General features: G+C 39.8%; 1 long non-coding RNA gene across 1 annotated transcript in view; it reads left to right on the forward strand.

The window, feature by feature from the left end:
* Positions 1 to 14,252: 14,252 nt before the first annotated feature.
* The window catches only part of LOC119869085, a 112,927-nt gene continuing 99,225 nt past the window's right edge, over positions 14,253 to 27,954 (forward strand). Inside the window, exon 1 of the long non-coding RNA XR_005370020.1 lies at positions 14,253 to 14,352. This is a non-coding gene — a long non-coding RNA (uncharacterized LOC119869085). The remainder of the gene's footprint in view (positions 14,353 to 27,954) is intronic.

Genomic DNA, 27,954 nt, shown 5'->3' on the forward strand with positions numbered 1-27,954 from the left:
CAATGAGCCAATGTGGCTTTATTTAAAGAACCAGATTTTAGAAATACCCAATACTTGCCTAAGCTAGACACTGAATCTTATGCCTTAAGGAGGGTGGTCTCCTCAAGCATACATGAAATGAGGATGGAGTGTTGACTTTGGGAGGTCTAGTTAGAAAACTTGGATGGAATTGGATGAAGAAGGAAAGATACAAGGGGAAGATTTGATCTATCAATGGCATTGTCCCTGGAAAGAAGAATTACAAGAGGTATAGGAGGGAGGGAGGGAGAGAGGAAAGAAGACAGACATCAAAGGATATGCAAGGGACAGAGAGGGGGTAAATGGACAAAAAATTATGATGTTATGGTCTTGAGAAGTATGTGTTGAAAGATGAAATGTATAAATGAGGGGCAGAGTAAAGACGTTATCAGAACAGTCAGGACATAAAATCTAGGACTATTCCGATTAATGGATATGTCACTGGTTTTATTTTACGCTCTCAACGGGGTACTTCAGTTGCAGGGAACCAAAAAGGTGTGACAAGATGAGATATGGACTAACTAGATTTTAAAATATAAAGTTTACTTTAAGGATACACATGTATTGGAACAAAGACAGGAAAGCCAAGGAACCAGGGCCATTCTAATGGTCCCTTGGCTCCCTCCCTTGGCTCGCAAGGTGTTTTTCTGCTTCTCTCCAACTCATAGGACAGGCTACTCAGTCCATAACCTGAAGGAAGCCAGTCTGACTGGCTCTGCTAACCATCCTCCTCTGATTGGATAGAGATCTGGGCTGGGACAGTCCAATGGTCTGATCCTTGATAGTTCCGGTCATCTGCCCAAAGAATCTGGAAGCATGGTTCCCTTGGTGGATGGACGTGGCACCATGATCAAAATTTCAAATGTAAATATTAATGGTAATTTGACAGGAAAAGAAAATAAAACCCTGAGTCCTATTTATAGACAACCCACAACATGTAACACAAAGATCCAAAAGTGTAGTGTGATAACCAGGAAGGCATTTGATGTACGAGTCTGATAAAGAAATCTGGCTCTTTTTTCTTCTTTGTAAGACCCCTACACTATTTTATGAATCCATCTTTAGCTTGTTTCAGATTTTCCCTGGCACTCTGAATCCTACATCTTATGTACTGTGTGATTTTTCTGCTTTTAAACAGGCCCTTTTCTCTGGAAAACAAATGGGGATATCGAAGCTCCTGGGAGGTAAACCAGCGGCAGCCCTTTCTGACTCCATGGGTGGGCCCTTCCACACCTAACATCTGCTTCCTAATACCCTTCAGGGTCTTTGCCCTGCACCTCTCAAAACCCCTTCAAAATCACTTCAAACCATTCCCGACTTTTCAGGGACAGTAAATGCTCCTATAGCATAAATAGCTGTTTCTGTCAAATTGTTGCACAGTGTCTTAGGGGAAAACCGTATTAATGTCTTTTTTACTCAAACTTTACCAACACAACTCCATAAAGGCAACACCTATTTCTCTGGTGTGCTTTTGTTGTTGTGTTACCAGAAGTAAACCTCTCTGACATCACGGTTGTTGTTATAATAAAAATCTAAGTAAAGGATGGTGTTAGTATCATGGGCTTCTTAGCGGCACCTCTCCCAGCACGGTGGACTCATTGAGTTTTCAAGTTTTCCTGTGTTCTTACCAGCTGATAATAGGGTCATTGTTCTCAGGGTCCCAGTGGCTACTGAGAGCTCTTTGTGGGAAGCCACCGTGTGACAGGCTCAAGAAGTTCCAGACAAGGGCAGGCCCTGAATGATAGAGGACCACAATTTACCTTTGCTGCACGCCTTGCCTCAGGTGCCTGGCATGATGTCTCAATCCCAGAGGTTCTTGAAAAGCAAAAGGCAGCCACAGGCAAACAGGGGAAACAGAACAAATCTACTAAATGCAAAGGTGTTTACTCTGCATCTTAGCTTTAGAAATGCTCAAATCCCACTTGGAGGGCAGAAGGAAGCTTATAGAAACATACTGTGAGTGGAGCATACAGAGTGTGGTGATTTTCAAAAATCTGCTGTAACCTTCTGGTTCAATTTTTGTTTCCCTGAGGGCAAGGGAGTAAGATATTTATATTTTTCGTTATGTAGGAGTTCACATCTGGATAAAGCATATCTCGGTTTTGTGAGTGAATATTTGGTGAGACTGTTTATGTTTCCAGTGTGAGGATAAGTTTGGAAACCAGGATGTATTGATTAATGATGGAGAGCTAGGCTCAGCCAGTACTGAAATAATTTATGTATGTGCCGGAACAGGCTTACTTCTTGATGACATGTGACAGATTGCTTGAAATCTGTGAAAAAGAGTACGTGCTGATTAACAGCACAGACCTGGGAGCCAGAATGCCTGGGTTTCAATCCCTGCTCTGCTGCTAACAAGGTATGTAACCTTGAAAAAAGTATTGAATCTCTGGGTGCCTCAGTTTCCTCATCTCTGCAATGGGATAGTGATAGTATCTATTTTATAAGGTTGCCATACGTATTAAAAGAGTCAAGATTTGTAAAATGGACTCATAAGCTGTACATGAGCATTTGCTGCAGACATCCTTATAAATACTCAAAAGACTTGACATCATTCTAGCTGTCATCAGCCAACTTTTGTGACCTTAGACAAGTCCCTTGCCTTCTGTAGCTTTACTTTAGTCCTTCATCTACATAGCAAAGTGGGTAGGCTAAGCTCCATCCTAGTTGTACAAATCTGATTCTATGTTATAGTGTTTGGAATTGGTAGTACAGATATGAAGAATAGTATGGAAATAAAAATCAGAGCCCCTAATGAATTATCTGTAACAGTGGGTGTAGAGATGATTCAAATGTCTTTCCATTTTCTCAGTACTTGAAAGCGTGGCATGATATGTGCATAATCTTGGATTCAGGAGCTTATCTATACAGGCATCTGTCAGATAAAAAGCAACAGACAAGCTTGAACCAACCATGAGATTTTTCCATTAAAACTGAAAACTTTATGGCTTAGACTGTGTAAAGGCTGGCAAAAGCTAGAATGAGGAAATATCTATACCTTAATCAGAAGAAAGAGAAAGGCAAAGATTTAAAACAGCCGGGAAGCTTAGCCACTCTCCAGGCTGAGTTGAATGTGTGCGTGAGACACAGGTTGTTCAGTGTTCTTTCACTGACACTTTCAGGGAAGGAATGATGAAATGATAAAAAGAGTGGGTGTTTTTTTAAAAAATGTTCTTATTAAGATTAAATTCCACAGTACTTGGAGAATTTACTTCTTGTGAAATTGGAGAAAGTTTAAATTCTTAAGTTGGGTAGAAAAGAGATACAGCCAAAGGACCATTTCACTGAAAAAAGAATGATATATCTTATAATGTATGACTTAGGCCAAGACTGAGTATCTTCAGGATTTTAAAAATATTTTTCAATTTTTCATTCTCCCTTTATATTCCAGTTGTAATCAGAGGTGCGCTTTGAGTATGACCTTAGTGCTTGTTAGTGGTTTTGAACTCCTTGCAAAGAAAAGAAAAAAGAAAAGAAAAAAGGAAAGAACATTGCTGAAAAGAGGCATGAATAAATAAGCAGTCAGGGTAGATTTGCAAATATTTTCTCAGAGGTCTCTGGGTCACTGAAGTATTGGAAAATGGAAAAAAGGAACAGTAAAAAAAAAAAAAAGCATCAACACAAATCAAAAACTTCAAGCCGAAAATACACTGAGAAGCAGCAATATTTAATTAAATTAATGTCTCCCGAAAGGGTCAAGATGTTATAAGAACCACGTAAACTGGAAAGACTTCTGAGAGGAAAAGACATGCCAATAAATAAAAAGGAGTTGTGAGAAGACTTTAAATGGATAAGGCTGTGAATTTACTTTTCTAAACAGGCTGATTTTCAAAACCTAGGCAAAGTCTTTACTATTAGAAAGTCATGAAAACCTTTCAAAAAAGCCTGGGATATTGTATTCAGTTTGAGGCATTTCACTGCCAGAAAGATGAAGGAAAACAGAGATGGGAATTCAGAGGGAAAAAAACACAACAAAAGTATTTCAGGGTCTGTGGAGGATTGACTTTTCAAGAGAAAGTACGAATAAATAGAATAAATAATAGCTTGGTTTGCAAAGTCTAAAGAGAGGGAGGTGCTATGTTGTACGTGCCTAAAATTGAACAGAACAAAATCACAAGGTAACAGGCGGTGCCTCATTTAAATCCTTTTAACTTATTTAGTAATCAGTGTAACCCTACCATTCACATTAAGGTCTGGACATTTATTTAACAGTATGTGTTGCATATGCGGAAAACACACACGCACACACACGCACACAGACACACACACACACACACACACACATCCCTATATAGCCAGTAAGTGTCCGATCTTCCTTTCCTTTTTCCTACATTTTCTTGAGTGCTGACCTCTGAGACTGCTGAAAATGATGCTTTCTATATTTTCTTGAAAGAGATTTTTAAAACCAGGTTAGCTGAACGGAGAGTTTGCCCATCTTGGCTCTGGCTAGGGGGAGAGGGTGTATCCATAGGACTATACAATACAATCTTTTTTAAAGAAGTAGTTTTATTTACAGTGAATTATTGAGGGGGGGGGGTGGGCTTGCCAGTCATTATAATACTGACACCATTATAATACTAAGGGAATTAAGTATCTGCTATCACTTTATTCTCACTGTATGATAAATGGGAAACCCAGTAAAAGACCCTGAGATTCACAGAAATAAATTATTTAACACACAGAAACAGGTATGAGGCTCAAAATATATAGATTTAATATTGTTGCAGCTACGATATGACTGTATTCTTGTATTTTCTATTTATTACCCATTCTCTTTCCTACCTCACTTAAAGCCTTCCACATAGTAGGGGCACTAAACAGAGAGGTATCCAGTAGATAAATGCTGTTGATTTCTAAAATGGTGGGATGTTTTAAACCTTATTTAAAGTCCTCTCTGGCTGTGTAAGCCATAGATTACCTTGTGCTATGGTTGGGTAGCTATGTATGTTCAATCAATGAGAGCACTGGGCTGAGGAGTTAAGCAAATGTTGTTTTGTGCTGGCAGCTGGGCTTCAAAATGTGGCAGTCCCTCTGTTTGTTGCCGCCTAGTACTTTTCAAGCAAATATAAAAATTGTCATTTTCTCTGTCAGCACGAGCTCACCGAATCATTAAGACTCACTAGCACAGTCTGTAGCAAAAAAAGATGTTTTCCTTTGCTATGGATTTAATCACTTTATGGGAAGCACTTTTCAAAAACTCTGAGTTTAATGCAATAAAAGTGACATTTAATGAACAACAGGTATTAATAGAAACTATGACAACTAAGGAAAGGTGAATTGAATCTTGGAGAGTGGCAGTTAACAGGCGGATGACTGGAATCAAATGTGGAAGGCCCAGACAAAATTAGAAAGGCAGTGATCACTTGTAGCTGCCAGCAGGGGTCACCCCATAACCAGAAACCAAGTGGGAGGTCTGTGTGCCTCCCTGCTTGACTGCAGAAGTGAAAATTCTCGCACTCGAGATGTCAGGATACCCAAGGGAGACACACACGTATGGAACTCATTCATAGTCCTAAGTCAACACCGAGACAGCGAGTCTCTTGAAAATGATGTCTCTTGCTCGGTAAAGAGGGAAAACCGCAGGGCCAACTCTGGGGCTCTGCTGCATGCAGGGCAATGAAGAAGAATACTGGATGCGGTCAGTTGGGGCTGGAATGGAAGAAAGTAGGAGACACCTAAGGGGGAGAGACTCCTTTTGGGTTCATATGCTATTGATCTAACTTCAGAGCCCCAGAACAGAGAGCCCAGCCTGTGCAAGTACAGAATGACCCCTCATGGTTCAAAGGTTCGCGTAAAACGCATTTTTAAAACATTAAAAAAAGTTCAGATCTCTGGGTTTTTTACAATGATTCTTCTTTTCTTCTTACAGTTACTCTATACTTCCCCTTCTCTTCAAATGTCTGCCACATTAAAAAAAAAAAAAAGGTGTGTCCCCATCAATACTTTGTCTTTGGGTTTCTGAATTATTCTTTGAAAGGGATCTTCAAGAGGTTGGGTTAGTAACAAAAGCGGCAGCTGACATGATTGGGAGTATACTGTGTTATGCTCTGCCCTGAGCTCTTACTGAACTTGAGTGTCTCTGATAACCCTCAAAGAGGCCCTATGATGTAGACACCATTTTAAGAACAGTGAAACTGTGCTTCACAGAGAGCTAAAGCAGAGACTAGGTTTGCCCAATGCCTGTTCTTAACACCCATGCTGTTTGGCTGCAGATCTCAGGCTACAGGAGACAAAGGAACATTAAAATTCAACCACTGAAGCTCAGATTCCTTCTATGCCATTTCTGTTGCTTTGCTGTGGTTGTATATTAGCATGATAGGGGCCCATGAGTCTATTTTTCCCTTGGACATTTCTGACTATAAGAGGGTTCAGCTGCAAATGAACCTCAGCTCCGAGAGGGTCACGAAAAGAAGACCAATTTCTCTTCGGTCTTTCCGAAGTACTTTCCACATTTGAGAGGAGTTATTGTGAACTTCCCAGATAATTAGTCAGGGTTCTCCAGAGCAATAGAACCAATAGGAAATATATACATATATATGGAGATTTGTTCTAAGAATTGGCTCACATGTTTATGGAGACTGACAAGTTGCATGATCTGCCATCTACAAGTTGTGGAACCAGAAGGATTGGTGATGTAGCTTGCTCTGCATCTGGAAGCCTAAAAACCAGGTTGTTGATAGTGTAAGTCCTAGGCCAAGTTCAAAGGCCCCCAAATCTGGGGCTGATGGTGTAAGCTTTGGCATCTAAAGGTCGATGGTGTGAAGATGGATGTCTCAGAGAGAGTGAATTGACCCTTCCTCGACCATTTGTTCTGCTCAGTCCCTCAGTAGATTGAATGATATCCACCTGCATTGGTGAGGGTGACTTTATTTCAATCTACTGATTCAAATGTTAATCTCTTCTGAAAACACTTTGACAGATATACCCGGAAATGACGGTTTACCAACTGTCTGGGTAACTCTTAGCCCAGTCAAGTAGACGTGTAAAAGTAACCACACTGCAGATCTTCTGTTTGTTAATTGAATTATGCCCTCTCATAGGTCTTTATTTTATTTTTTAAACATGGTATCATTTTCAGTACTTTCTCCATATGAGTGAACTGCACTTGCTCGTGTTTTTCCTAACCTGTAGTGCCTGGAGCGGAATGAGGCCAGCCAGCAGCAGCATACATAGTTTAAGATACTATGTTCTATTGATGCTTGTTTTCTGAGAAGCACTCAAATTACTGTTTTCTCTCCTGCTTCTTGTGTATTTTCTCTTCACTTCTCAGAAATGATGTTTCTTGCTGGGTCCTTACAGCCAGCTAAAAAAACATACAACTATATGATGAAAAATAGTTTAGTGATGACATGTAACAAATGGCAAAAATGTTTTAGTGAACAGTAGCCTCAGTGGTAGATAATGGGAGGATTCAATCTCCAAAATATTAATTGACTTTTCTTATAGCATCATGGGCTAAAGACGCTTTATGGATTATGGTGGACACATTCGGCTGGGTTGAAATGATAGAGTTGCTATTAAGTTTATCCATAGTTTAGGAGTTTAGTACTAAATTTCTGGCCAGCTATCTCTATACTTTTATAAAAACTCATATGTAAATAACTTTTGAATGCATAGATTATAAAAATAGCATGCTAAAGCCACCACTTTCTTAGGAACAATTAACAAGTATAATTTTTGAAACTACTCTGCAATCCCAAGAAACTGTTTTGAACAAGTTGAAAACAGAATTAAACAGCATGTCATGCAAAATAGTGACTGAGTTAATGTTTCTTTTTTCTTTCTAACAGACTCAGGGTATTATATGCAAACAATTTGAACAAAGGTTGCATATGATGGCAACCAAAGTTATTGAAGTCATTTTATAGGCACTAAGAAACACCTTGCAGTATCTTATCATTTCCAAATTTCATAAGTAGACAAAATCTATTTGCACATGGTTGCATCCAGATGACATTAATTTTTAATGTGGTTAAACTCCATTTGAATGTGTGCCAAGATAGAAGCAATGATTAGCTTATTTAGAAAATTAACACTTTATTCTTTTCATTATTGGATAACCTCTATTGAAGAGAGAGCCTTCATGAAGATTTCCTATCTGACCTCCTAAATAGTCATAAAATTGAAGCTCTGAGTTTGACCTTTAGATCTCACACTGACCTAACGCAAATTAGACCTTGTTCAAGACTCAAATGGAAAGATATTGAGCCAATGCTTGGAGGAATGTTGAATTCCTAGAGCAGAAGATAGGGAAAATATGATTTAAGAAATTTTTCCCTCTGATAAAGGGAAGGACCATCCTACTCTAAGAAGACCAAAAGAGAAAGATCAGAAGGGATGGAACTAGGTGGGCCCTGAATATTTCAAACAAGATCCAGTGCCATAGCTCTTTAGGTGGAGGACAAGATGGCTTATAAAATCATCAGAACCTAAGTTGAGGGGCCATCCAACCAAACAGAGATCTGTCCCCACCTGAAATCTGGAGAAGAGACACCCTTACCAAGTACCTCACAGCACAATGCAACATAGGCAGCTTTAGAAGAAAAATAAAATAAAATAAAATAAAAGATGTATTCTTCTTTAGCAGTGATGGTGTCACAGAATTGCACATTCCCTAAGATCGTACAAGGAGGCCATTCTTGCTTGCTATTGGTAAGCCTGGTTACTTGGGAGGCAGATGTGTGGGGGAGAGAGAAAGAATCTGAGGTCCAACCAGTAGGACATTATCAGACAGGACAAAACCAGAGACTTAGAAAGAACTTGGAGTAGATTAGATGCTACAAATTCAAATACTTACAACGGCTGAATGTGTAACATGGAATATCCAATTGGTTTGCTGTCTCTTTCTCTTTCTAGAATCCTAAGACTACTACTATGTGAATAAGTCTAGGATGAGAGGATGAGAGATCATACAGAGCAGAAAGTGTTCCAGCCAAGACTCATTAGCCCAGACAGGCTGCCCATGAGAATGAGGCCAGCCACCTGCTGACCAGAGACTAGCCACACTGGCCCAGACTAGAAGAACTGCCTGGCTAACTCAGAATAGTGAGAAATAATAAGATTGATATTTAAAAAAAAAACAACAAAAAACTCCATTATTATTTTCAAGTTTCATAACTGAAAAAATCTGTTCACATGTCTTTTTTTTTAATTGAAGTAAAATTGTCATATATTTGTTTCAGGTGTACAATAGAGTAATTCGATTTTTGTGTATACTACAAAGTGATAACCGCAAAAAATCTTGGTACCATCTGTTACATACACTTAACCCCCTTTACCCATTTCACCTACCTCCCAAGGCCCTTTTCCTCTGATAACCTGTAATCTATTCTCTGTATCTATGAAATTTGTTTGTTTGTTTTGTTTTTTAGATTCTTCATATGACTGGCCATTTCTGACCAGCGCACCCTCACCCTGAGTGAAATTATATGGTATTTGTCTTTCTCTGTCTGACTTATTTATCTTAGCATACTATCTTCAAAATTCATCTATATTGCTGCAAATGGCAAGATTCCCTTCTTTTTTATGGCTGCGTAGTATTCCATGGTATGTATATATCACATCTTCTTTATCCATTCATCTTTAATGGACACTTAGATAGTTTACAAACCTTGGATATTGTAAATAGTGCTGCAGTGAACACAGGGGTGCATATATCTTTTCCAGTTAGTGCTTTTACTTTCCTTGGATAAATACCAAGAAGTGGTATAGGTGGATCATATGCTATTTTATTCTTATTTTTTTGAGGAATCTCCATACTGTTTTCCATAGTGCTACACCAGTTTACCTTCCCAACTACAATGTGTAATGGTTCCCTTTTCTCTATATCCTTGCCAACATTTGCCCTTTCTTTTAATTTCTTTCTTTCTTTCTTCCTTTCTTTCTTTCTTTCTTTCTTTCTTTCTTTCTTTCTTTCTTTCTTTCTTTCTTTCTTTCTTTCTTTCTTTCTCTTTCTCTCTTTCTTTCTTTCTTTCTTTCTTTCTTTCTTTCTTTCTTTCTTTCTTTCCTTTTCTTTCTTCTTTCTTTTTTGATAATAGTTATTCAACAGATTTGAAGTGATATCCATTGCAGTTTTGATTTGCATTTCCCTGATAATTGGTGATGCTGAGCATCTTTTCATATGCCTGTTGGCCATCAGTATGTCTTCTTTGAAAAAAATGTCTATTCAGATCCTCTGCCCGTTTTTTAAATTGAGAATTTTTGTTGTTGTTGAGCTGTATGAGTTCTTTACATATTGTGGATATTAACCCCTCATAGGATATATGATTTGCAAATATCTTCTCTCATTCAGTAGATTGCCTTTTCATTTTGATGATGACTTCCTTTGCTGTGCAGAAGCTTTTTAGTTTGATATAGTTCCAGTAGTTTATTTTGGCTTTTATATGCCTTGCCCTTAAAAAAAAAAAAAAAAAAAATTGTTAAAACTGATGTCAAGGAACTTAGTGCCTCTGTTTTCTTCTAGGAGTTTTATGGTTTCAAGTATTATATTCAAGTTTTTATTTCATTTTGAGTTAATTTTTGTATGTGGTGTAAGATAGTGGTCTAGTTCCTTTTTATATGCAGCTGTCCAGTTTTCCTACATCATTTATTGAAGAGATTGTCTTTTCTACATTATATATTCTTGGCTCCTTTGTTGTAAATTAATTGACTGCACATGTGTAAATTTATTTCTGGGCTCTCAATTCTGTTCCTCTGATCTCTGTGTCTGTTTTTGCGCCAGTACCATAGTTTTGATTATTATACCTTTTTAGTATAGTCTGAAATTAGGGAGTGTGATACCAACATCTTCATTGTTTCTCAAGATTGATTTTGCTATGTGGGATCTTTTGTGGTTCCATACAAATTTTAAGATTATTTGTTCTAGTTCTCTGAAAAATGCTATTGATGGGCAGCCCAGGTGGCTCAGCGGTTTAGCACTGCCTTCAGCCCAGGGCCTGATCCTGGAGTCCCTGGATCGAGTCCCATGTTGGGCTCGCTGCATGGAGCCTGCTTCTCCCTCTGCCTGTGTCTCTGCCTCTCTCTCTCTCTCTCTCTCAATCTGTGTCTCTCATGAATAAATAAATAAAATCTTATAAAAAGAAAAATGCTATTGAGATATTGATAGGGATTGCACTGAATCTATAGTTTGCTTTGAGTAGTATGAACATTTTGACAATATTAATTTTTCCATTGCAAAAGAATGGAATATCTTTACATTTACACTTGTCTTTTTCAACTTCTTTCATTTATGTCTTACAATTTTTAAATTTTTATTTTAATTTTTTAAAATTAATTTTTGTATATTTTTTATTGGAGTTCGATTTGCCAATATATAGTATAGCATGCAGTGCTCATCCTGTCAGGTGCCCTCCTCAGTGCCCATCATTTAGTTACCCCATCCTACTGCCCGCCTCCCCTTCCACTACCCCTTGTTCATTTCCCAGAGTTAGGAGTCTCTCATGGTTTGTCACCCTCTTTAATTTTTCCCACTCATTTTCCCTCCATTGCCTTATAATCCCTTTACTATTTCTTATATTCTCCATATGAATGAAAACATATGATGATTGTCCTTCTCAGATTGACATATTTTACTCAGCATAATAGCCTCCAGTTCCATCCATGTCGAAGCAAATGGTTGGATATTCATCCTCTCTGATGGCTGCTGAGTATATTCCACTGTATATATAGACCACATCTTCTTTATCCATTCATGTGTCACAGGACACCGAGGCTCCTTCCACAGGTTGGCTATTGTGGACATTGCTGCTATAAACATTGGGGGGTGCAGGTGTCCCAGTGTTTCTTGCATCTGTATCTTTGGGGTAAATCCCCAGTCATAGGATAGTTCTATTTTTAGCTCTTTGAGGAACCTCCACACTGTTTTCTAGAGTGGCTGTACCAGTTTGCATTCCCACCAACAGTGCAAGAGGGTTCCCCTTTCTCCACATCCTTTCTAACATTTGTTGTTTCCTGTCTTGTTAATTTGCCCCATTCTCACTGGTGTGAGGTGGTATCTCATTGTGGTTTTGATTTGTATTTCCCTGATGGCAAGTGATGCGGAGCATTTTCTCATAAGCATGTTGGCCATGTCTATGTCTTCCTCTGTGAGATTTCTGTTCATGTCTTTTGCCCATTTCATGATTGGATTGTTTGTTTCTTTGCTGTTGAGTTTAATAAGTTCTTTTTAGATCTTGGATACTAGCCCTTGATCTGATATGTCATTTGCAAATATCTTCTCCCATTCTGTAGGTTGTCTTTTGGTTTTGTTGACTGTTTCTTTTGCTGTGCAGAAGCTTTTTGTCCTTCCTGATGAAGTCCTAATAGTTCATAATGTCTTACAGTTTTCAGTATACTGGTCTTCCACTTCCTTGGTTAAATGCATTCCTAGGTATTTTATTCTTCTTAAAGCAATTATAAATGGGATTGTTTTCTTAATTTCTCTTTCTGATCATTTATTATTTGTGCGTAGAAAAGCAACAGTTGTCTAGATATTAATTTTGTATCCTGTTACTTTACACTTATTGGTTCTAACAGTTTTTTGGTGGATCTGTAAGGTTTTCTATGTATAGTAGTATCATGTCATTTGCAAATAGTGACTGTTTTAGTTTTTCTTTCTAATTTTGAGGCTTTTTATTTATTTTTCTTGCCTGATTGCTCTGGCTAAGACTTCCAATACTATGTTGAATAAAAGTAGCAGGAGTAGACATCTTTGTGTTGTTCCTGGTCTTACATTTTCACTGTTGAATATCATATTATCTGTGGGTGCACATTGTTTCAATATAGTATTATCCTGATAACATTGATTTTAATATCAATAAACATCATTTAAATTTGGGTCAGAGGGGATCCCTGGGTGGCTCAGTGGTTTGGCGCCTGCCTCCAGCCCAGGGTGTGATCCTGGAGACCTGGGATCGAGTCCCGCATCAGGCTCCCTGCGTGGAGCCTGCTTCTCCCTCTGCCTGTGTCTCTGCCTCTTGCTCTTTCTGTGTCTCTCAGGAATAAATAAATAAAATCTATAAATAAATAAATAAATAAATAAATAAATAAATAAATAAATTTGGGTCAAGGTAAAAGCAATAATTTGTTTATTCTGATAAATTACGAATTTCATTGTCTGCCACTTTGGACAGCCTCATACCTTATACTGTTATAAGGTCAACAAAAATGAAGTTAATCATATGTACTGAAGAAGTATTTTTTGCTGAAATCTGAAGCACACTCAGAACAACCCATTGGTGCAAACTTTTGTTTATCTAGATTAGATCCTAAAAGTGATGTCGTCTTAGATTTTCCCACAGTTAAGGGACAGAAAAAGCCTTAGAAACTATGTAATCTAGAGGGTTCCAACTGGTAGTTTACAGGCAAAATTTGGCCAGCAGATGTGTTTTGTTTGGCTTAACAGTGTTGGCTCACAAATAAAAAAATCTAATTAGTCATATTGCTAAATTTTTGAAATTGGATAATTACTTTAGAAATCTGCATTTCCAAATTATCTTGAAAAAAGTGGAAAGTATTGACAACATTGAGCTTGTAGGACAATAGTTAATTGAAGCAGAATACAGGCTGCTCCTTTTATTTATTTATTTTAATTTTTTAGAGAGAGAGGGAGTGCATATGTGTGCAAGCATGGGGGCAGGGTGCTGGTTAAGAAAGGTAGAGGGAGAGGGAAAGGGAGAGGGAGAGAGAGAATCTTAAGCAGGTCCCATGCCCACTGCAGAGCCCAATATAGGACTTGATTTCACAATTCTGAGATCATGACCTGAGCCAAAATCAAGAGTCAGATGATTAACCAACTCAGCCACCCAGCCGCCCCTAGATTGCTTCCTTTATGTGGGGTAAGAGCTCGCTAAATCCCTGTATTGTATGGATGGAGGTTTCTGTGATTTGTCCTGCATAACCGACAGCCCTGACCTGCATATACTTAGGCAGGCCAAAGAATGTTTGTGAGATTTGTGCTGCATAAGAGACCTTGGAAGCTGGTTAGTTGATATTAGCTGGCCTCTAGGTCAGAAATGGCCCTTCTGGTCTGGAGGCTGAGAGCTGTAATTCTTGCCTTATATCCCCACTGGCTCCAGGCTGGGCTGGCTCCCCAGAATGGAATCTGGGAGGGGAGACAAGCACACCTAACCCAGACTCCTTGAATATGCAAAGATGTGATAACATAGAATCAGCTCGTTCCAAATTACACGTAGGCGAACAAATGTTTAACCTCAGACCCCGCCATTTGCCTATAAACATAGCCCTATGGTCAATTGGAAATTTCCCTGATGGGAGGACACATCACCTAGGCCTCTCAAACAGGACTCCAGCCTGGTTATCTTCAAGGGGCTTCCCCAGCTAGTGAGGTTGGATGTTGTAAGTACCTGATTTGATAGAACTTTGTCTCATTCTCCTTTCCTGATTACTATTGTGCTCATTTATGTGCAGATTTCCCTTTTCTTCTTCCTGTTTCTATGGATTTTAATAATATCAGTAAAGTGTTTTTTCCGTTTGAAACTGAGGATACAACTCTCAGAACAGTCCCCAAAGAAACCACCCCTCCCCACTACATAACACCTCAGTTTGCTTTATTTATCCACATTACACACAACCTCTATTTGAATTTATAACATCTGAATCTGCTTGAATCACTTAGTTTTACAGACAAGCAAACAGAGGTTCAGATAAAAGTAACTCTGTCATCAGCTGGTGAGGGACTTAAAATATGGTATAAATATAAACCATTATTAGCTGTGGAACTGATACTAGCTTTCCTTCCCACCTGGCAGCTAAGGACAGAGTTATTTTTGAATGGGTGTGAGCAGAGCAGAAGAGTCTGTAATTTTCCAAGACAAGAAAGCTGAAGAGTGGTTTGGAGACACCAGGATCAGTGTCCCCTAAGTCCCCAAGTGATTAGAGGCTGGGAGCTCCTGGAAGGCAAAGAAGGAGCTGAAAGACATAAAGGGAAAAAGAAAATAAACATCTCTTGTTTCATTATTTTGTTCCTCATCTGCCATACTGGCCTAACAATCTTTGCTGGGAAAACATTTAGCTACACTTTGGCGTTGATAGACTTTGGAATGCATGAAAGTCTAAAAAAACACAGAAGAAACTGTGAGATTCCAGCTATATAGATGGCCAAGTCTTAATTTAAAAATATGCTTCTTAAAAGTTCTTTTGAAAGATTTTAAAAAATTTCATCACAAGAAAAAAGAAATTTATAACTAGATGTGGTCATGGATGTTACCTAGACTTACCATGGTGATCGTCTCACCATATACACATATATAGAATAATTAAGTTGTACACTTTTTTTTTAAGTTGTACACTTGAAACTAGTATAATGTTAATTCTATCTTAATAAAGAAATAGTTCCTAGAAATCTGTCTTTCCCTATACCCAATTTACCAGTTTCTATCTTTAAATGGATCTTGACTCTATGAGCTTTCTTCAATTTGGCTCCTATCATTACCATGTGAGTTGAGATCACCCCTCATCTCCCCAGCCTCCTAACTAGTCTCATGTTTGTGGTGGGCCCTCCTCAAACCTTCCTGCTCACACCCTCCTGTGCATTGTAAATTGGGAGGTGAGTTACAGCACAGGCCCACAAATCAGTCATTACTTTAGAGCTACAGTGTAATTATACTTATGTGATTCCTTATAGTGATTATATGATTTGTGGGCAATTATCAGGATGTGAAGGTGGCTTTTTCAGAAATTATACTTGGAGTCCAGATGCTAAATTCAGGTAGCAGGGTTTGCTAATGATGGTGTTTGCACCCATAGACGTTAATTCTACTGAAGTATAAGGTGGTTGTGGTTGGGGAATATGAAGTGCTAAATCCTTGCCTGGAATGTCCTAAGGTCTGGAAGACCTAACTGTGGACAGATAGATGACTACCATTGCCACCAACCAGGGACATTTCCAATAAATAAGTGGGAGGCTCACTGAACATTCTATAGCCTAATATCCTCTGATGTCCTTTGTTGAAAATGTATCCTTTGAACTCATTAGAGCAAAACCGTAATCTGTGGATATCAGAGTCCTCAAGTTTTTTTTTTTTTTTTTTTTTAAGTTTTTATTTATTTGAGAGGGAGAGAGAGAATAGATATGAGTGGTAGGGAGGAGCAGAGGGAGAGGGAGAAGCAAGCTCCCTGCCAAGCTGGGAGACCGACTCCGGGGCTGGATCCCTGAACCCCAAGATCATGACCTGAGCCAAAGGCAGATGCTTAACTGACTGAGCCACCCAGGTGCCCCTCAGAGTCCTCAGTTTCACTAATTCTCAAACTTAATCCTTATGTTTACTAATTCACTGCTTTTAATTTGCTCCCATCGAATTCCCTCTTAACATATTTGACAGAATAGTTTTTTGGTCACCAAAATCTAATTAGGGTATTTGTCTACTCTGAAAATGCAGACCTTTGATCTTGGTATAAATTCTATTCCTCTCAGGATGCCTGGGGGGCTCAGTGGTTGAGCATCTGCCTTCGGCCCAGGGCATGATCCCTGGGTCCTGGGATTGAGTCCCACATCGGGCTCCCTGCATGGAGGCTGCTTCTCCCTCTGCCTGTGTCTCTGCCCCTCTCTCTCTCTCTCTGTCTCTCGTGTGTGTCTCTCATGAATGAGAATAAAATCTTTTAAAAAAAATTAAAAAGAATTCTATTCCTCTCACCTCTTGCTGCTCAAGCTTCTTTTCTACTTCTTTCTTCACACTTTAAAATTCTGGATAAATCCTGGAATGAGTCTTGATCTCTCCAGCCTCTGGAATTCTGCATATCCTATGTTTTTCCGGCCTGGAATATGTTTCCAAACTGCTATGGATTGAATGTGTCCTTCCCAAATTAATATATAGAAACTATAGCTCCCAATGTGATAGCATTTGGAGTTGAAGCTGTTAAGAGGCAATTAGGTTAGATTAGGACATGAGAGTGAAGTGGTCGTGAAGATACGTATGCACTTATAAAAAGAGGAAGAGACGTGTGATCTTTCTGTCTCTGAGTGTAGCCCCCAAGAAACGCCGTGTGAGGGCACAGCCAGGAAAGAACCAGGCCTGATCTTGGACTTCTAGCGTCCAGAACTATTAGAAATGTTTGTTGTTTAAGCCATCCAGTCTATGATATTCTGTTAGAGAAGCCTGAAAAGACACAAACCATGCCTATCAGCTTAATTCTTGTCCATCCATCAGGTTTTCCCTGATAGATTTCCCTGAAAAAAATTTTTTTAATTGAAGTATAATTGACAGACAATATTACATTAATTTCAAGTGTACCACGTAATGATTTATCAAGTCTATACCTTATGCCATGCTCATGCTCACTGCAGGGTAGCTACCATCTGTCACCATACATCACTTATAACACCTTTGACTCCATTCCCTATGCTGTACTGTTACCCCATGACTTATTCAGTCCATAACTGGAATCCTGTATCTCTTAGTCCTCCCCCCCATTTTGCCTCTCCCTCTCCCTCTTTCCCCTCTAGTAACCACTAGTTTATTCTCTGCATTTATTTATTTATTTATTTAGATTTTATTTATTTATTCATGAGACGGGGGGGGGGGGCAGAGACACAGGCAGAGGGAGAAGCAGGCTCCACGCAGGGAGCCCAATGTGGGACTCGATCCCAGGATCCCAGTGTCATGCCCTGAGCCAAAGGCAGACGCTCAACCTCTGAGCCACCCAGGCGTTCCTATTCTCTGCTTTTATGAGTCTGTTTCTGCTTTTTGTTTCTTTGTTTATTCATTTGTTTTCTTTTGGCTTCCACCTATGAGTGAAATTGTATGGTATTTGTCTTCCTTCGTCTGACTAATTTCACTTAGCATAATACCCTCTAGGTCAGTCATGTTTTTGCGAATGACTGAGTAATATTCTGTTCTATATGTAGATGCATATATGTCACATCTTTATCCATTCATCTATCAATGGATGCTTGGGCTGCTTCCATCATTTGGGTATTGTAAATAATGCTGCAATATAGGGGCACATATATCTTTTTGAATTAGTGCTTTTGTTTTCTTTGGGTAAATACCCAGGGGTAAAATTACTGCATCATATGCTATTTCTACTTTTAAGTTTTGCGGAAACTCTATACTGTTTTCCACAGTGGCTGCACCAATTTACATCCCCACCAACAGTGCACGAGGTTCCTTTTTCTCCCTGAGATGTTTTTATGACTTCTCTGGTCTGGGTTGGTTACTCTTCCTTAGTGTCTCCATAACACCTTATACTTCACTTTCATGTGGTTACTGTGCTTTATCATAAAATCTTATTTACTGTTTTGTATCTTTTACTTGACCATAAACTCTGTGGTGACAGAGATTATGTCCAGCTTGTCTGCAGTTTTATCCTTAGCTTTTAGCAGGTGGTAATAAATATTAATAAATTAGTAAATATTGGCTAGATAAATGAATAAATTAGTTAGCAGGAGTAAGCAATTGAAGAAAGCAGCCAAGCAAACAAAAACAACAAAAGAAACTTTTTTTTTTTTTTTTAATGTATGATGCTCTTTATCTTAGAGGTAGCTACATCCTTACATTTTTAAAGACAGCTTTAACTTGGCTGTAGTCAGATGAAGTAATTGGCGGGTGAATTTGTCATGACCTGTCTGATTCATTTTAGTTTCTTGTCTTTGTTTTCTGCAAAGACAGAAAATCCCTTTAAAATCCCACAGTTTAAAAACTCAGTAATAGAAGAACTTAATAGACAGTGTCTTCCAACAACTGTATTTCTGTATATGTTAGGTGCTTACCCTTTGCAAGCTTGGGGGTTCACAGGGCCTGCAGCTGATTATATTAACCCAAACTATAATCATTTCCTTTGGCATAAATAAAGTCAAGCAGTTAGTGAGAGGCCAAAGGCCCTCGCAGCCGTTTTAGTACAATTTGGATGGATGCAGATGAAATTACAGAGTCACATTTTATTTGTTGGCTGCTGTCCCAATTATGAGCTTAGTCACATCAGAGAGTTCAGAGAGATCAGAAGTGGGGGTGGGGAGAGAATGCACAGTTCTAAATAATTATTCCATGACAGGATGGGCTTTCATTTGCTCTGACCAACATAAAGATTAACTCTAGACCTCTGACCATCTGATCCTATGTGGATTAAAAAATTCTCCAGTCTTCCAAAAACATTAATTATATTCTCTTTAAAAAGTTTAACATTTATGCAGCTGGTGGAGGGGGTAGGGGTGTTGGGAAGAGATAGGGTAGAGAGAATGGCTGATTCAGACGCTGCAATTATTTTGGGACTGGAAACAGAATTGAAATGACCCAGATGGTTAGCCTAATGAAGCTGAACCAAAATTTATGCCAAGAGCAGTCAGAGCCATGTTTCCATTTCTGTGTGAGAGGGAATATGTATGTGTGTGTGTTTGTGTGTGTGCGCGCGCACGCACAAGTGGGCATGCATGATTGATTTTGGCTGAAGAGGGCTTGGGGTTATAGGAATAAAAGTGTGGCAGGCCAAGATGAATGCACATAGGAAAGAAATCACAACAAAACACAGAGCCTTTTCCTGCTACAGTCTGGCCTCGGGCAGGCCTGCTGCCTCTCAATTGCACCAGTGTGGAAAATCCTCTTTCCTTTGGCTTTTAAAATAGACCGTATTTCCTGGGAGTGTATGGTGCCTTTTGGATAAGGTGCTTAAGGTAGATCAAGCCGAGCAGGGGACATCCATGCTGCTGACTCGTGCCAGGGCAGTTGTCCAAAACTCTATCGCTAGCAAAAAACATATTGTGCTACATGCTGGTGTGACTGCTACTATCACCTTGTCTGTGGACTTTGGTTTATTTAACCTACAGGAACCAGCATTTCTGCTTCAGTGCTGTGAGGCAAAGGGTGAGGACAGGGCTCAAAGCCAATTCCATATCTACCTAGGCTTTGAAACTATTAAAGGGTTTAAAATTTTGATTAAAGTAGTTAATATATGTAAATCTTTAGGACACTGCCTGGTACATAATATCGAGTAATTACGTTTTAGCTTTAGTATTATTACTATTTTATTATTTAATATCATAGCTGTGGGATTTGCTGAGTTTATCATTCAAAGGTACTTCTCTAATAAACAAGAGGAGCCACGAGCTTTTCACTGGACAAGAAAGGACACAGACTTGAGAACTGATATGGTAACTATGCCACCTCGTATAATTGAGAATAAGCCTTAGTTTCCTTAGATGTAAAATAAAATTAGGTTGGGGCAGAGCATTCCTAGAATGCCCCCCCCCCTCCATAGGGGGAAATCATATTTATTGCCTACAGGTCTATGTGTTATGACTGTGTAGGGTACTTTACATATATGAGCTCATTTAATCCTCACAGAGCACTTTTGAATTTGGCTTTAGGAGAATTAAATTCTTAGAACTAAGAACATTACAAAATAGAAATGATTTTTATTTATTGAGTACATGCCTTATATCATTATTTCCTCATGATCACCCTACCAGTTATATTATTATCATCCAGATCTGTAAGTGAGACAACAATGGCTCAGAGAGACTCGGTGATTCACAAAGATCACATAGCCAGTAAGTGCTGGAGCAGAGATTTTTTTTTTTTTTTAAGATTTTATTTATTTATTCATGAGAGACACAGAGAGAGAAGCAGAGACACAGGCAGAGGAAGAAGCAGGCTCCTTACAGGTGAGCCCGACGTGGAACTGGATCCCCGGTCCCCAGGATCACACCCTGGGCCAAAAGCAGGCGCTAAACCGCTGGGCTACCTGGGCTGCCCCGAGGAGCAGAGATTTGAACTCGTGTCTCCTCAATTCATAAGTCCATGTTCTTACTACTAAAATAGAGCTGCTTTGTGAGATCGCCTTCTTATTAAGCCACATCGGTTCTAATCATACTTGGATGAATCCAAGATGCACTTACTTGATTATAAATTCTATTGACACTATTCAAGAGCTAAGGGAATAAAAAGTGTCCCAGGGAAAAGCATGCTTCAGAAAGCACAGCTTGCCATATGTGCAGAGGAGAGGAAATTAAGTGAGAAGAAACCAAATTGGTGAGTGCTTCTGAAGACACAGTGATATAAACAATTTCTAAACCAGAGATATGATGTGGTATCAGCTCCAGTGTGAAGGTGTATGTACGTGTTGGGGGAGGAGAGAGATTTAAATAGTGCAGGTCCTGACTCTTCTCTCACAGGAAAGAGTGGAGGCTGCTGCTCCCATGGGCTTTCCATGCATGGGGACAGGGATAAGGTTGTGGGGGGCAGTGGGAATGACCACCCCGCATACGTCCTGCGGCTCAGTGGGCACTGCCGTGTGGATTCTCGCTTGGGCCTTGTATTTGGGAGGGATTGCTTTGGGAAGTGTACTGGGAGTGGGAGGGCGGCAGGATTTTCCCTTCTTGTCTGAGTGTGGAGGCCCTGGCTCCCGCTAATGGATTGCTCATAACGGCAGTCTGTGTCTCCTGGGCTAGGTAGCGCACTGAAGCCCCAACTCTGTCTTGTCTCTGTTGTTGTTGTTGTTGTCATCGTGTAACCCCAAGCAAGTCATTCCACCTCACTGAACTCTGAGGATAACAGCGATCACCTACCTCGCAGGGATTCTGTAAGGAATGGACAATAAACATGAATATAAGTGCCACATAAAGAAATGCTAAGTAGCGCTATTAATCCTCCTGTGGACCGTGATATGTCTATCTAATTTGCTAAATCTCTCTTGAGTGACAAGAATACAGGACCTCAGGATAGGATGTTCTTGCAAAAACAGTTTAAGCCACAAAGCTGATCACGTTAGGGGGTCTGGCTCCAAGAGTGGCAGACGAATGGAGAGAGGTAAGCCCAAAAAGTCATTATTAACTCAGTCTACTGGGCTCTGGAGTCTGTAGCACATTCCATGGTACTTCAGTGCCTTTCTAGTTAAAAGTCACTTTCTCAGAGTGCAAATCTTTACTTTTATCTTTCTAAACAAAACTTGATGCTGAACTTTGGAATATGAGTTTTGCGCAAGTGCTGCAAGTACAGAATCAGGAGAATGGATGTTTTTATTCAGTCTTTCTGTGTGCTTGGTTCAGGTAGAATTGCTCAACTGTTGGCAGTGATCTGTGAAGCTGCTGGCTGCCCTGGGTTCCTAAATGGTTTTGAAAACTGCTGGAAACCATTGCAGCGTGCGGCAGAAGGAAGCAGCCCTGCTTGCTTCAGGGGAGTTTGGGGTTCAAGCTGCTGGCTCTTCCTCGTACCAGTCACACTCACCATGGCTTTGGGCAACAAGACTTGACTTCTAAATTTCTAGGTTTTGTGTTGATAGTGGAAAACGCCTCCTGTAGCGGGATTCCGTTGCATCAGTCTCTAACACACAGATGGTTGAAAGCGGTTTCAACCAAAATTTGAATTCACTCATTCCTTCGTTTGACAACATGTGTAGTTAACTTTAAGGAGATAACTATTTCCGTTGACTATATGATGTCTGATTAGCTGTTTTAAGACTAGGATGGGGGCAGACTTTATCTTTGCTTTCAAATGGGATGCCTTGGTCTGGGTTTTCAAAGTTAGAGTTTTGTTGCTTCTGGAACTTTCTTGTCCTGGTTTCCCTGACACTATTTGGCCTTTCGTTGACTTTGTTGGTGATTTCTTGTCAGTTTCTTCCTGCTGGCTCCTCTGCTGGACCTTTAAGCTTTGGAGTGATTTAGTTAATGCCTGCTCCTTGATCCTATTCTCTTTTTGAACCCTTTGTTAAAATATTGGGAGGTCATCAAATATTGGTAACTCTGAAATTTATATCTTGACTCTGACCCTGCCTTGATTTTCAGACTCTATATCCAATTCTCTTTCTGATTCTCCACATGGAAGATGGAATTGGAACTTTCAAATTAACATGTTGAGAACTGAACTTTTGATTTCTCCTTCTCCAAACCTGCCTCTCCCCCAGGCTCTCCTATCTTCTTTAATGGTGACACCAGCCATTTGACTGATCAGGCCAAGCACTTAAGGAGTTTCTCTGATTGCTCTTTTGCCATTACATTCCTGCCCAATCCATTGACAAGTCCAAGATGTATTGAATACGAGCACTTCTCACCATCCACCCTGCCATTAGCATGGTTCAGGCCATGCTTCTCTTATTTGGGCTACACTGCAATAGTCATCTAAATGATATTCCTACATCAGTCTTGTCTCCTAGAGTTTATTCCCCATATGGCATGAGGTGGGATGTATTACTTATGCTTTTTATTCATTTTTATTTCATAGGTGAAGAGACTTCAAGGAAATAACTGACTTGTTTCAGACCATACATGTATAATGATGGAAGGACTTGAATCCAGTTCTCCATAGCCCTAAAATAGTTAACCTTTGAATGATTTCAGTCCCACCACCTAATCACCTAATCATTTAAAACTAGAAAGTTTAATTTAAAGACTCTACTAATAGCAGCTAAAGATTATATAACACTTACTATGTACTGGGTATGGTTAGTTCCAAGGGCTTTATGTAATTTCGACTCATTAATCTTATATTAACCCAGTGAACCATCAACTATTACTATTGCTATTTAAACATGGAGGAAACTGAGGCACAGAGCTGCTAAGTGTCCTGCCCAAGTTATGCAGCCAGCTGGCAGCAGAGGGGCGATTCAGACACAGGCATCTGGCTCTAGAGTTGTGCCCTTGACTGCTGTGTTATCCTGGCACTCTGTTGAAGCTCTAAGTTTGATCCAACATGATCCATTAGTCTGTTTAGGGGTGCTTTTTTTTTTTAGACATTAGTTATTTTGCCCATTAAACAAATTAACTATGATAACAAAAAGTATTCATTATTTTACCAGTTGCTTCTCAAGTAGAGCTAAGAGGTGAATTGTAGTAGCTTTTAGGGTTTTTTTGTTTTGTTTTGTTTTGTTTTTTTTTTTTTCTTATACACATGTGATTTTTTGGGCACACAGTTTTTTAGCTCTAGGTGATATTTACCCCAGGGACAGACCCAAAATGAACTCCTAAATTACCTCAAATATTTTCTATTTGGTAACATTTCCCCAAAAGGCTCTGCCCTGAAAACTGCTATGTGAAACAGCAAATCCTATCGTGTCCCAAAGGGGCCGCTTGCAGTTTAAAAAATCATCGGTCTCTCTCCCTTGCCCCTGTGCTATGCTTGGTAGATTTATTTAGCCAGGGACAACTTCAGAAAGGATTGGCAATTTGAACGGAGTCTTGATGAGCTGAAGAAAATTTTGAATATTGGAAAGAAGAGATTTCATTCATGCCAACTTCACATTGTGGACTGTAAAGAAACAGCAACCCTGTTTGCAATTTAATTTAATGATTGTGATGCTAATTTCTTTCTGTCTCAAAGGTAAGACATTGTATAGTTTGCCTGGGTAATCTGTAATGTAACATCACCCAGGAACAGAATTCTGCTTCCTTTCACTCCTGGAAAGGAGTGGACTGCCTCTCCAACCCCTCCTTCTTTGTGAATAATTCTTTGTTGATAAGAGACTCATTATCATTATTGATTCGACTTTGCCATCTCTGATGTCGGCAAATACCTTGCTCATTTTAATCTGTCTCAAAGCTGTTTTATGCTTACTATGTTTTAATTTGTCCCTAGATTGTATTTGCCTGATGCTTAGAGTAAAGATTGAGGACTCTCTTGGGGCGTTTTGTTTGGAGATACATGATGGTCCTGAAGGATAAGCTTGGAGACTGGCAAACAGAACTTCTTGGTGACAACCTCCCTCTGCCTGTTGCCTTGAGCCTAGACTCATAAACTAAAGCAGGGGATACATTTCTATAGCAAAACCTTTAATCCACTTACATTTTTAACTCAGGGAGGATTTTTTTCTTCTTCAATCCTTAACATTTTCCTCTCCCTGTGATGCTCTATTTTTCTGTTGACCTCTACAAATATCAACTCTGCTAGATTTTGGGTGAGTTCAAAGTTTTATTATATGCTATGAAGATGATATTTACATAATACTTTGAAGTAATTCCGTATTCACAGAGAAGTTGCAAGTGTGGAAAAACAAATTCCTGCGTCTTTATTGCTCAGATACCCCAATAGTTATCATTTTACTGTATTTGCTTGACATGATGCTAATTTGAAATGACCATTTCTTATTTCTCAGAGTTCTAACAAGCTCACTACTTGTGTAGAGCATAGAAATGAAGGGTCTGTTTGGATGCTAATGGGAGGAGGACTACAGAGGTGATGAGATTATTGTTAGAAGGAGGGGACGAAGAGGGGGGACAATTATTGGAGGAAACAGTGGAAATTTTGTAGTATCTGTCTTAAGAATGCTATGATTCTCCAGTAGGCGGGTGTGCTAGACACGGGGCGCCAGCAACGCTAGTTTCTTCCAGGTACTCAGAATATCTCACTTTCCAAATAGGCTCAAATGTCAATTTTCCCTTATAAATGGGCAATAAATAACAGTATTCCTACTTCGGTGGCTAACAGTGATGCAGAAAATAAAGTCAAGCACAAAAAGTTACCCCTTTGGGACACTACATGGAAATGATAAGGGTTTTCCTGATGCTGCCAATTGATTCACCCTTTGAGGTGTCTGAATGACCCGTGGGTCACACGGCCAGGGAGATTGTTGGCGAAGGGGCAATTGCCAGACCTCTCAGCGGTGTGCACCATTCTGATGGGCACAGCCCCTGGCTCTCCCGCCTGGCCTGGGAGGGAAATGAGTAATGGGATTTGAATTGGCAAAAACAAGGATTTTCACTTTAAAAGGGATCTTTTATTCTTGAGCCAAAGCCAATTGAAATACCCCGAGCTTGGGCCTTTTTATTCAGACAAGAACAATGAGATCAATTTTCAACAGAAAATGAGGGAAGAAGAGACAGCGGCTGAGGTAATAGGCTGTAAAGGACAGAGTTTGAAATTAAATATTATGGCTTAAATAGTCCTGTAATTCAAGCTACCCTTCACCCCCACCCCCACCCCCCCAGTCTTGTATTAAAGAAATAAAACAAAAAAAACTCCTTATCACAAAATGGGAGACAATCTTTCTCTAATAGTAGAAAATTCTCTCTGCAGCATGAATTTGAGCTATAGCGATTTGATTTCTATGGAGATAAAGAGGCAGGGAAGTTAGTGGTGTTTGGAAGGGAATGTAAATGCGGTGTTAAGGAGTGAGGAGGAAAACTTCACGCAGGCTGGCTTATTAGAATTTTGCTGTATTTTATCCTGTTTTCACAGAGCAGCAGAAGGGATGTAGGAAAGTTTTTATTTAATTTTTAGGGCAATTAGGGAAAGGCAGCCCAGGCTGAGTGACTTTAGACTGCTCATTACCTTCTGGCGGGCAGAAGGAGAGTGCATATTTTAAATGTTAAGATCAGATTATTTATAAGTTTCACTTTGAAATTCAAGGGCATGGAAGGAACGATAACTCGATTAACAGAGGAAACAGCCTTATGTACACAGCTGGTTTCATCTCTGTAATAGGTCAGAATCTGTGGAGCAGCATTTCTTAGTCTCTTCCTGGAAATGACAGATTCTGGGGTGGGGGTGGGGGGAACCAATGAGGTTTAAAAAGGAAAATGACTTTTAGACATTTTCCTCCCAAACCTTTTAAGTAATGTTGTGAAGGGGGATAGGCATTTTTAGAGGATCTTGTGTTACTGTCCATTAATGGTGATGTTAATGCCGCATCTTTCTTGGGATGGATTACTGTTTTGAATTCCCTTTTTTTTTTTTTTTTAAGATTTTATTTATTTATTCATGAGAGACAGAGAGAGAGGCAGAGACACATGCAGAGGGAGAAGCAGGCTCCATGCAGGGAGCCCGATGTGGGACTCGATCCCAGGACCTCAGGATCACACCCTGAGCTGAAGGCAGATGCTCAACCACTGAGCCACCCAGGTGCCTCAGTTTTGAATTCCTTGGGGGGATCTATCCGCTGTGGCTGGGGGCAGGGAGGAGTCACAGAGGACACACATGGTGGCTGCCCACTACTCCTGTGTCTCAGATGGAAGGAAGGCCCTGAAGAGTTGTTTATTATATCCAACTAGTCTTTGCGTGTAGGAGAAACAATTTGTTATTTAAAATCCCAGCAGACTGTGGCTGCTTCTGAATCCTAAGGAAGTAGCAGAGTGTCTCTTTGGAATAGATGAGCCATTTAGCCGTGGGAAAAAAAAAAAAAAAAGATAAGCTTCAGGGAATGGTTTGGAACACATAGGAATGAGAAAAAGAATTAACTGCCTTTATCAATAAAACAAGAATTTGGAGGGACTGGACAAGAGAAAAGGAGACCAACTGTAATGAGGAAGCTAAGGATTTACAGAGTATACTGTGAGCGTGGCCAGGGGCATGGCTGAAGGACATTTACAGTACAGATATCTTATATTTATTTTTAATTAGGTTTGCTAGGCAGTGCAGCAGCATAGCCCTCCTGTCTCTCCCTAAACCTTCCTAGACATCTGACCTATGCCCAGTCCTCAGTTTGCTGGTTCTTCAGATAGAGGGGAGCTAGCGGTTGAAGCAGTGTGAAGGGTATAGTGAAAGATCCTTTTAAACCAACTAATAGAACTCACAAGGGACTCTAAGCCAGAGCCTCCCAGGAGAAAGATAAATCCCCTTTTTCCTCTCCCCTTTTCTGAGGAATCTCAGTAGAGGTTGGGAGGGACAGCAAAATTTCCTCTCCTGGTGAAATGGGAAAATTTCAAGAGATGCTAACTCTAGATGAGTTTTGGGGCAGACAAGTAGGAACCATATATAAGTTGAAATAAAATGAATGTGGTAATATGGAGGAATTTTTAGATTGTCCTTTAAAGGTTTCTCTTGAACCTAAAGCCATTTATAACTTCATTTTTCTCTAAGAGAACATGGAATACATGCTGCATGTATTATCATGGTGGGGGTGGGGCACTGGTAAGACTTCAAAGTGTGCCTTTCTGCCAGGAGAGGGGTTCACTGGGAGTCATGTACACTGGGTGTTTCCAGGGTTGCTCTGTGCTAACACCATCACATTCTTCACAGTAGGAGGGAGCAGAGGTGTGATTCCCACTAGCCTTCTGGCTGCTATCCTTGTGTTGGACAT

Source organism: Canis lupus, chromosome 15, assembly GCF_011100685.1.
Source record: "Canis lupus familiaris isolate Mischka breed German Shepherd chromosome 15, alternate assembly UU_Cfam_GSD_1.0, whole genome shotgun sequence".
Classification (NCBI taxonomy): domain Eukaryota; kingdom Metazoa; phylum Chordata; class Mammalia; order Carnivora; family Canidae; genus Canis; species Canis lupus.